Here is an 11,554-nt window from a genome sequence, read left to right on the forward strand (position 1 = left end):
TACAAGTGCGTGCAGGCATTAGCATAAAGGACAGCGTGGACGTTTAATCATTACAAAAGGATTTCTCAAAGTCCTCTGAGAAATCAGAGTCAATCCAAGTTATTTTTTCTCAACTTCCTGAGTAACCTTAGTTTGGTTCTTCACATGGGCACCGCAGAGGAGATGAGCTTGTGAGTGAAACGTTCCTTCCTCTCATCTGTAGCTATTAAGGTCGGGATCAGAAAGGTGCAGGTAGAGAGCGGGTGGAGCGTGAAAGAGGACAAGTGGGACGGATGACGACTTATAACACGGATGAACAAAAACTGTGTGGAACATTAGAGAGGAGAGCGAGTGGAAACGAAAAGACCTCACACCGAGGACTAATGTGCACGGCCCTTCATTGTCAACAAAGATTACAACTAAAAAGATCCCTGACATGAGTCATCAACTTGGCTTAAATATGTTACATATTCTTTGTAACTATGTTCTACATCAGGGGTCTCAAACTCAATTTACTTGGGGGCCACTGGAGCTCGGGACTGGGTGAGACTGGGCCACATCAGGTTTTCCAAAAAAAAAAAAAAAAAAAGCATTCATTAAAAACAAAAATTTTTTAAATACTTCGATTTGGTTCCAATTTTCTACAAGAAAAGCTCTGATAAAACATTCCACTGTTCTCAAATATCTTACTTTTTATTTTTCTACACAAAATAAGATGAAAAATAAAAAAACAAATCAAGAATAAAGAAAATCAATCAATCAGTAATAAATAAATAAATATAATAATAATAATAATAATAATAATAATAATAATAATAATAATAATAATAATAATAATAATAATAAAACGGCAAATAATAAAAACTTAAGAAACCACATATAGTTGGTGGGTAGACAAATGATTTTTTTCAGATTAAAATGAACAAAGCATTATTAGAGCCCTGTAGACATGACAAAACACGACTATAGTCACATTTATACTTTTTTTATTTACAACATATTGCGCAACTGCAGGGTCTTGAGACACATGCTAACTCGCAAACTAGAAAGCTAGCGACCTAAACGGTAGCCTTCAAGTTATTTCCTTTCAACTTAAATAGCCAAAAACTTACCACTTCCACACGGATAGGGAGGATAACTATTAACAGTTATTTAACCTTTAACATGAACATTAATCAAACGTAATAATTTTTTCTGGGTACATGATACCATACACATCCATATCAAACTTGCGCGGGCCGCACTAACATTAAACTTTCATATCAAGGCGGGGGCCTCAAACTATGGCCCGCGGGCCGCGTGTTTGAGACCCCTGTTCTAGATTTAGATTTATAGTCCATGGCTTACCGAAAACAGAGTAAACAAACGCTTCTGGAGATAGATGGTCAAATTGGTTCAGTATATTTCTCATCAAAACGGTAGGCATGCCAAAAATGTTGTGCTGCTGCTGGATGTTCACAGTATCCAAATCCATACTTGCATTCTTTTCCAAAAGGGGAAGGTTCAAAGGGGACCGATGATGCTTTTACCCCTTTTCTGACGTATAAATGTAGTTAGAATGTTGCATTCTGGTGTCTAACCATGCCAAAGTTTCAGATAATGAAGTTAAGGAAAGCACTTAACGATCGCTTTCAGAGAGAATCTGTCACCACCTCCATCCAGCTAGTGACAGATTCTGGATTCTGGTAACAAAGACAAGAAGAACGATGTCAGAATTGCCACAGAGCAGAGTAAGTAAAGTCTTGTTTACGTGATGTCTTTTCAACACTGTTCCATGATAGCGACAAGGCTGTAAAGCCTTATACATCTTATATGAACAGCAGAGACAGCAGAATATGACACCTACAAAGACCCCCCAATGTGAAAAGACCCCCCTAATATAAAACAATAATTGAAGGATAAGCAACTCCAGAGTCATTTACACTTCCCATTCTGTGTTTTGGAGGCGACCGATCTTGCTGATTTTTTTCTCATATGATTATTTTCTCGTTTTTATAACCCCCAATGCCTGAACCCAACAACGTATTGATATTTCTTTTACGAGATCGTGTGGGTGGGGAAATCCACATGACAGGAGTGTGCAGAAGGCTACGCATTGTGCATGAACACACACAATTCAGTTCTAAATGTGCTAATTGTACATAGTACATGGTGTTATATTTGTAAATAAATGGTTATTTTGATGTTGTTTATGTTGTGGTACAGTTGTTTAGATATTTGATCTGTCACAAAAGCAAAAAACATCAAAGTTACGCTTGAAATGTATCTTTCACCCTTTTTTAGTCGGGAACCGATATTTTCCTGAAACTTACTTATGTTCTACTGTTGATTACTAATGAATGCACAAAGGTAGAAACAAACTTTTTTTTCCCCGAAAGAAAGACTATAAGTCTAATCTTTCTTTTGGGAGCCTCCATGTCTATATAACCGTCAAACGCAATATTCTGTGTGCTTTGAAAGATCAGTTCAAATTCTCTCAAGGGGTTGTCTGGGATTGAATGAGGTAAAAAATAATTAAAAAAATATTTTAATTTAATGTCATCCAAATTTATTAAAAGAAATAAAAACTATATTAACATATATTTTAATATTTTTTTAAATTAAAAAATATGTATATTAAAAAAAGTAAAACCAGAAAAATGAAATAATAATTTAAAATATTTTTTAAATAATAAAAGAATTATTTTGTAATTATTTCCTAGCTCTTGTGGGCCACATAAGATGATACAGCGGTCTGAATCCGGCCCCTGGGCTTCGAGAATGAGGCCCGTGTTTCGTGCATGCCTGATACTCCTTCACAGCCTTCATCGCCGTCACTCATGGAGAAAGCAAAAAAGTTGAAATGAAAATAGTTTCCCTGCCACCAAAGTCACGTTTGTACACTTGAAAGTTCTTCATCATTCAGTGTTTCTTTTCCTTTGCGATCCCCTGCCAAATTCCACAAATGTCAGCCTGACACAGTTAATCCAGCGCCCGCTTCTCCTGAGAGTCCTCGCAAGACTAATCATGCTTCAAGGAATAATTGCAGTCATTTAAAAGCGATGCATGAATAGCATTTGATAATGCCACTTCATTGTTCCCTGCAGACTTTTATTTCCCAGTGAACCTCCACACCCTACTTAGCCGAGCCTCCATTAAGCACGCTCATTCTTCTGTGTAGCCCTTTGCAAACATGCTGTAATAATGTTGTCACAAGCTTGTAAAAATCTTTATATTGTCAGTAAACACTGCGTATGCTCCTCAAGAGTCGGCTCTCCGGCAGTTCATCCATCTCTCCAACATGTGGGTCAGGCAGAGAGAGAGATGTTTACTAAGGAGTCGCTTGTGGATCCATAAAGGGCGTGACACAGTCATGGCGGTCGGGCCTGTGACGGATTGCACCTGACCCGCCCGCTGGACTAAATAGAGGCATTAGCGCCTCTGCTGCCGAGGTTTACTAGCCTATGAAATGTGCAGCAAGGCAATGTCCTGGGCCTCGCTGCAGAGTGATGAATGGCTTATATTCTTGTGGAAAGCATATTAAAGTCAGATGCCGTGATGGATAGCGGCCAGGAGACAGCAGGGGCAGGAAGTAAGATGAGGGGGGAGATTAAGGAAGAAGGCGAGAGGTCTTTTGATAAAATATGCAAAGGGAGGAAATTAAAAACCAAGACGAAAATATCAAAAACCGGTGCCCCGTCTCCATTTTGGCATTTCTACTGCAAGCTGATGAGGAGCGTTGAGGCAATTTTGAATATTTAATGCGTCCCCTTTAGGCCTCCGCACAGCGTCTGGTCTTTGTAAGCCTCCTTGTGCACTTGCTTGACTTCACACGGTCCGAGTGGGCTCCCGAAGGCAACATTTGCATTCCACCTTATGGACCCTAAAGCCCTCGATGGCTGGCCGGTGAAGAAAGTTACATGTTTTTTTTTTTTTATCAACAGCTTCATATCTTGACATAAAGCAGGGGTTCTCAAATGGACATTTTAATTATTGTTTACATTTTTACTTAAGTTGTTTTATTTTTTTACATTTATTTAAATCTTTTTATTTTATTAATTTTATTTCTCACACTTTTATTTATGTAAATTTTATTTTGAGCTGTATTATTTTTACAGTTTTATTTTTTTTATTTGATTTCAATTTAGTTGTATTATTTTTTACACTTTTTTAAAATATTTTTATTGTATTGATTTCAGTATTTCTTGCACTCTTGTAATTTTTTTTTAAATTTCATTTAAATTTTTACATTTATTTAAATAATTTTGTTTGTATTTCTTTTTAGTATTTATTTTATTATTTCTTACTATTTAGTTTTCTTTTAATTTCTTTATATATCTGTGTGCTGCTTTTATTTAAGTCAAACCAAGCAAAAAACTTCCTTATTTTCAAACACAAATACACATAATTACATGCCCAAAATTCCTGGTAGAGGAATAAGGTGTGGGAAAACTGTTCCTTTGTGATGTCACAGAGGGCCAGATTTCCTTATATGGGCATGTCTGTAAGCCGGCTAAGGTGTGGTAAAACTGTTCCTTTGTGATGTCACAGAGGGCCAGATTTCCTTATATGGGCATGTTTGTAAGCCGGCTAAGGTGTGGTAAAACTGTTCCTTTGTGATGTCACAGAGGGCCAGATTTCCTTATATGGGCATGTTTGTAAGCCGGCTAAGGTGTGGTAAAACTGTTCCTTTGTGATGTCACAGAGGGCCATATTTCCTTATATGGGCATGTCTGTAAGTCGGCTAAGGTGTGGTAAAACTGTTCCTTTGTGATGTCACAGAGGGCTAGATTTCCTTATATGGGCATGTCTGTAAGCCGGCTAAGGTGTGGTAAAACTGTTCCTTTGTGATGTCACAGAGGGCTAGATTTCCTTATATGGGCATGTCTGTAAGCCGGCTAAGGTGTGGTAAAACTGTTCCTTTGTGATGTCACAGAGGGCCAGATTTCCTTATATGGGCATGTTTGTAAGACGGCCAAGGTGTGGGAAAACTGTTCCTTTGTGATGTCACAGAGGGCCAGATTTCCTTATATGGGCATGTCTGTAAGCCGGCTAAGGTGTGGTAAAACTGTTCCTTTGTGATGTCACAGAGGGCCAGATTTCCTTATATGGGCATGTTTGTAAGACGGCCAAGGTGTGGGAAAACTGTTCCTTTGTGATGTCACAGAGGGCCAGATTTCCTTATATGGGCATGTCTGTAAGCCGACTAAGCTCTCTTCCCTCCCCCAAGCGCTGCTCCTGCTAGCAATGACTCGTTAGGGAACGCCACATTTGTTTCCGATTCTTAAAGACGCCACCATCAGGCACAAGTGATTGGAGTTTTTGATTCCCTACCAGCAAAAAAAATGCATTTGAATCTGTCAACGGCAATTCACCGAAGCCCACAACAAAGATGTCTACCTTGTACCCCGAGTGAGAGCATGTTGTTAAAAAATGCAAATAACACACGTGAAAGTGATGCATTGCAACAGAATGATTATCCCTCATTTAGTATTCATATATTTATTATTTCTTCCATTCATTTATACAGATGATTCATCACTGTGTGTGCGGCCACAATGAATCTTCTGGTGATGCTAATCGTGTGGAAAGAATTTAAAAGCTTGCATCATCAGTCAGCAAGCTTCACCGGCCCCGTCTTTGAATTTCATCCTGTCATCTCCTGGCCAGGCTGCCCCCCCCTCGCCGTATGAACTTCCACCTAATCAATCCCTGAGATGGAGCCTATCCCAACCGACTTCACAGGACACCTACAAACAACCCATCACTCTCACTTTCACACCTGTGGACAGTTTAGTGTCCAATGTGGAGTAAATCCACACAAGCACGGGGAAAACATACAAAACCCATACAGAGAAGTCTGGGCCGGATTCCAACCCAGGACTACCTTACTGTGAGCCAGACGTGCTAACCACATGCTCCACTGTGCTAACGGTTTGTTTCTACTAAAGCAGATTTTTTTCCCTGCAGAAAGGAAGTCAGTCATAATCGGGAAACAAATGTAAATATTAGTCAGTGACAACACAACCTAACACAAAATGAAGTTTTTAAACGAAACACTTTGTTTTTAAGGAAGAAAAAAGTCATAGCAAGTCTTCCAGGTCCTTAAGCAGCAAAACAGCCCACGGACATCACACTACCTCCACCACGTTTTACCGTTGCTATGGTGTTCTTATTCTGAAATGCGACATATAATGTACACATTCCGTCCATTCATTCATTTTCCCAAAGGTCTTAGGGACCATCAGATTTTTTCTGGCAAAATTGAGACAACCCTTAATGTTCTTTTTGGTGAGCAGTGGTTTTGGTCTTATGGTGGAGCCATGAACCCTGACCTCAACTGAGGCAAGTGAGGTTTGCACTTGTACATGCGACATCAAGGTTCTACCAGGCGTAGCTCGCTGTTGCTGCTAAGCCATCCATCCGTACCACAATATTTGGCCTCAAGCAGTGGGGGCTATTGAACCTTTTCTCCTTCCCCAATTTCACCTGGTATGAAACCACCAGGGAAATAAAAGCTCACTGACCCTGACAGCGGAGGGCGCGTGTGTTCATTCTTCTTCTTATAGATGCTGGGTTTACATCTCACACAAGCACGCAGGCAGGAAGTGGTTTGCATTCAAATGTGCTGATTCAGCGAGGCTCAATCAAATGAACATGAACCTGAACCTTCCGTCGTTGGAGCCATCCAGGTTCCTCAAAGCCTCGTCCAATAAAGCACAAGGGACATGTCACTCCCAAGGTCACTCATTCCCCGAGGTGTTGATGACTTTCACGTTCAGTCCGTGATCGCTTTACTTCGGTCGGAGCCTTTCTTTGTTTTTGTCATGATCCCTGCTCTCACTGTTCACGATGGGATGGATTACAGCCTTCAGGGACGCTGAGCCTCAGGGAAGACTGAGGAGGTTTCACGCTTGCCGTGAAATTGACCCCCCCCCCCCCCCAGCTCACACAGCCCACCCATGAGCATAGAGTACTCCACGCAGCTTTCCAGCCTACTTATGTAAACATGTTTATGTACGGCATCTCACCTGCTGTGCATCAGCATCTTCATCTCATGACCTGATGCCCATCATCACATTTCTATATGATGCTCGATACATATTCAATACAAGCTAACCTCGGAAAGTTCAATACAACTTTTAACGCATCAGAAATATTGGATAGCCAGAAATGCTAACAAAAAACATTTCTTATTAGAGATGCTCCGACGAGGGTTTTATGCCTCAGATTCCCATAACGATCATCCATGAGTGATATCGGCCCACACTGATACCAATCACATCGATTAATTATACATTTTTGCCATGATGCCTGGATCCCCAGACTGCCATGGGGCCCAAACAATAGATCAAATTCTAGAAATTGTACTGAAATTAGTAATTTGTTCATCTCTGATTGTGTGAGTGTATATCTTGTGAAGGAAAATTGTAAAAAAAAATTGTGTACAAATAATTGTAAAAAATGCAAAAATCATTTTTTTTTACAAAAATAATTTTAAGAGAAAAAAGTTGTCATTTACTGAGAAAAATAACAGAATTTATGTGTAAAAACATAAATACAAAATATTTAAAACATAAAATATATGTATAAAATATATTTTTAAAGTTATAATATGAGTTAACGACAAAATAAAATTATTTTTCGGGTTATTCGTTTTGCCTTCTGACTGCACATAAGGACGAGGGATGACCACTCACCATACTCTACCATACTCCACCATACTCTACCATACTCCACCATAGTCCACCATACTCCGCCATACTCCACCCTACAACACCACACTTCACCATACTCCACCATACTCTACCATACTCCACCATACTCCACCCTACTCTACCATACCCCACCCTACTCCACCATAGTCCACAATACTCTACCATACTCCACCCTACTCCACCACACTTCACCATAGTCCACCATACTCTACCGTACTCTACCATACTCCACCATACTCTACCATACTCCACTATACTCTACCATACTCCACCCTACTCCACCACACTTCACCATACTCCCCATACTCTACCATACTCCACTATACTCTACCATACTCCACCCTACTCCACCACACTTGACCATACTCCCCATACTATACCATACTCCACCCTACTCCACCACACTTCACCATACTCCACCATACTCTACCGTACTCTACCATACTCCACTATACTCTACCATACTCCACCATATTGCACCACACTCCACCATACTCTACCACACTCCACCATACTCTACCATACTCCACCATACTCTACCGTACTCTACTATACTCCAACATACTCTACCATACTCCACAATACTCTACCATACCCCACCATACTGCACCATACTCTACCATACTCTACCATACTCCACTCTACTCCACCACACTTCACCATACTCCACCATACTGTACCATACTCTACCATAGTCCACCATACACCACCCTACTCCACCATACTCTACCATACTGCACCACACTCCACCATACACCAGCCTACTCCACCATACTCCACCACACTCCACCATACTCTACCATACTTCACCACACTCCACCATACGCCAAAGGAAAGTGAAAAGTAAAATTGAAAAAAAACTTTTGAGTCATGCAAGCACAAAAAAACTCATGTTCCAATGCACACTGGAGAAAAGTAAATGTTTGTATTGAGTGAAAAAGGTAATGATTTGTTCTCTCATAGGAAAGGGAAGGCAACAATGCCCCGCATGCCTGAAGGGGCGCCGTAATGACATCCCATAATAATGACATCTCATTATCAGGCTTATTGATTGCTTATGGACACACACTCGCTGCCCACTGTGCGGAAGCAGGACAAAGGTACACAAATATCTCTTTAAGCTTAACAGGCTGGGAAATGATATCAGATGGAATCAGCGTATCAGACGGAAGCCGCCCACGCCGCAAACGCAGTTGTGTACTTACACACGCCACCGCAGCCACTCCACGCCCACTTTTAGTCCCTCGTGTCGTGCTGCCATTTTGTTCCAGGGGCAAATTGCTTTAATTAAAAGTACACACACACACTTTCACCATCATGTCAAGTAACAGGCATCGCACACTCACTTTTTACACTCACAAAACTATTTTAGTGTATATTGGATCCTAAATGGAGATCCTTAATGACGCTCTGCCATCAGAAGAGTCGGCCTCATCATGAAGAGAGAAAAAGTATTATATATGCTTGGGTATACTTCCACCTACGTATTATCCCTCTCTTCTTTTGTCTACGCATACAAATTCCCTGTCCCTGTATTCCTTCACCATTGTATCCTTCGTTCACCAACATGTTCTTCGGCCTATGTACTGTATCCTTCCACCTCCATACAGTATTCGTCCACCCAAGTATCCTTCCACCTATGTATCCTTCAGCCTATTTTCTCTTTCTGTTAGACTCTTTTTTTGATTCAAACAAAATAACAGCTGAGACCAAAGGTCGTCCTTTTGCATATTTTAGTATTTTCTCCTCTCGGCTTTCAAGGAGAAAATAGACAATGCCAACAAATAAATAAGCAAAGAGTCCAAAATAGATCTTTATTTACCCGCCATCCCTGATCCCAACTTGGCCATCTCCTCCCTCCATTACATAACATAGTCCAAAAGAGTACAGTAATAAATCTAATTAATGTCTCTGCAACGGCTGCTCTTCCTTGTTATTGTCCCCCAACTGTGACTGCCCCCCCCCTTTCCAAAGCAGTGACCGAGTGTACCTGGAACCCAAACACAAGACGTCTGTACCAAAAGCATCACCAAGGAGGCAGCAGCAGGCGGCACAGATGTCAGGACGCCCCCCCCCCCCACGGTGAGATAGTGACCAGATGTCAGGACGCCCCCCCCCACAGTGAGATCGTGCCCAGATGCCGGTTTTTATGTTTTTATGATGCCAAAAGAAGCTCATGAATTTCACCAACATGAGATACAGGAGGATTTTCACGTTTATTTGCTGACGCAAGACCATAAAGACCGGCATCTTCCTGTGGGAACTTGGAAGATGCCGGTCTTCCAATGCTGGTATGTATTCAGGAACTCCAACCACTTGTGTCTGATGTTTTCCTCCTTAGGAATTGTAAACAAATGTAGCTTTCCCTTACAGCTGATGAAACACTTCCAGGGAAAAAATGGCTAACACCGTCAACAGAGAAGCAGAGCTTGCCCATATAAGGAAGTCCCCCAATTTGTGACATCATAAATCGCCAGTGTTAGACCGCCCTCGGAAAGCGAGTGTTCAAAGCCATCCCAAAGTTCTTTCAGGGCTCACTTCCAAAATCCAAAAACCTCATGATGGGAAACTTTGGCATGGTTTAACACCAGAATACAACATTCTACTACATTTATAGATAAGAAAAGTAATAATAAAGTAATAATAAGTCCCCTTTAAGCAGACACTTACCGCATGCTTGGTGTTAGCATTCTAACATACTAACAGTTTTAGCATTTTCAGAGGTTAGCATGCTAATGTTAGCATGTCAGCATTCCTTCAGACATTCAAACCCTTCCATTGTATGCTTTCATGGTCAAGGAACGTAAATATGTCGACTAATATTTATGGTGTACAGTAAATCACTAAATGGGGGGAACTATGGTACTTGACAGAGGTCTGCACTTTAGTTATGATTAAGATTATTATTATTACAGTATGTATTTTTGATCAGACACAGAAAAATGACTTGTTATTACGACTCGGTGGAGGCCAGCAGCAGTTTTACAAGAGTCTGGTCTGGGCTGGAATCGTGCTAATAGACGTTTCAAGGACAGACACGGAAGGTGTTAGCAATAATACATCTGCTGGGTCTATTAAATAGCATTTTATGCTCGCTAAGGTGCACCAACCTGCGTATGGAAAGAACTATATTTGGAATATTTACAGGCTGTCATGTTGCATGTATTTTATGATGCTGTCCGGTGTGTTTGCATGCAGCATGCGTCATGTATAATATACATAATGTACTGTACATTATATACAGGTGTATCTCAATACATTAGAATATTGTGGAAAATGAAAGGTTATAGGGCGGCACGGTGGACTAGTGGTTAGCGCACAGACCTCACAGCAAGGAGACCAGGGTTCAATTCCCACCCTCGGCATGTGTGGGTTTTCTCCGGGTACTCCGGTTTCCTCCCACATTCCAACCATAGGTATGAATGTGAGTGTGAATGGTTGTTTGTCTATATGTGCCCTGTGATTGGCTGGCGACCAGTACCCCGCCTCTCGCCCGAAGACAGCTGGGATAGGCTCCAGCACCCCCGCGACCCTCGTGAGGAAAAAGCGGTAGAAAATGAATGAATGAATGAAAGGTTATATTCTTCAGGGTGATTGAAAAGTAACTCCCTAGACCATGGGGGTGTGTCTCCAAACTTTTTGCCTGTACTGTATATACAGTATGTATTTTTTCAATTACTCAGTTGTACATTGACCTAGTGGTTAGCATGTTGGCCACTCAGAAGATCTGTAAAATATGGGTTCAAAATATATATATATATATCTGTAAAAAAGATCTGTAAAATATGGGTTCAAATCACCCTTGGAATATATATATATTTGCAGGAGCCTATCCCAGTGCAAGGCATATATATATATATATATATATATATATATAT

The 11,554-nt window shown here is 40.8% G+C and overlaps 1 protein-coding gene and 1 long non-coding RNA gene across 3 annotated transcripts in view; both read left to right on the forward strand.

Moving 5' to 3' along the window:
• The window catches only part of timm44 (translocase of inner mitochondrial membrane 44 homolog (yeast)), a 30,464-nt gene extending 23,987 nt beyond the window's left edge, over positions 1 to 6,477 (forward strand). The window contains exons 16-17 of one of the 2 annotated variants that reach the window (XM_078790354.1): positions 1,615 to 1,709; positions 5,489 to 6,477. The gene's annotated coding sequence lies outside the window, so the exon portion shown is untranslated. The remainder of the gene's footprint in view (positions 1 to 1,614; positions 1,710 to 5,488) is intronic. The other variant, XM_058072968.2, reaches the window with a different exon arrangement.
• Positions 1 to 11,554, forward strand: part of LOC144898373 (uncharacterized) — a 205,986-nt gene that overhangs the window by 59,571 nt on the left and 134,861 nt on the right. The gene's annotated exons all lie outside the window — the stretch shown is intronic.

Source organism: Doryrhamphus excisus, linkage group LG4 (genome assembly GCF_037039965.1).
Source record: "Doryrhamphus excisus strain RoL-2023G ecotype Guam linkage group LG4, RoL_Dexc_Guam_v1.1, whole genome shotgun sequence".
NCBI classification, from domain to species: domain Eukaryota; kingdom Metazoa; phylum Chordata; class Actinopteri; order Syngnathiformes; family Syngnathidae; genus Doryrhamphus; species Doryrhamphus excisus.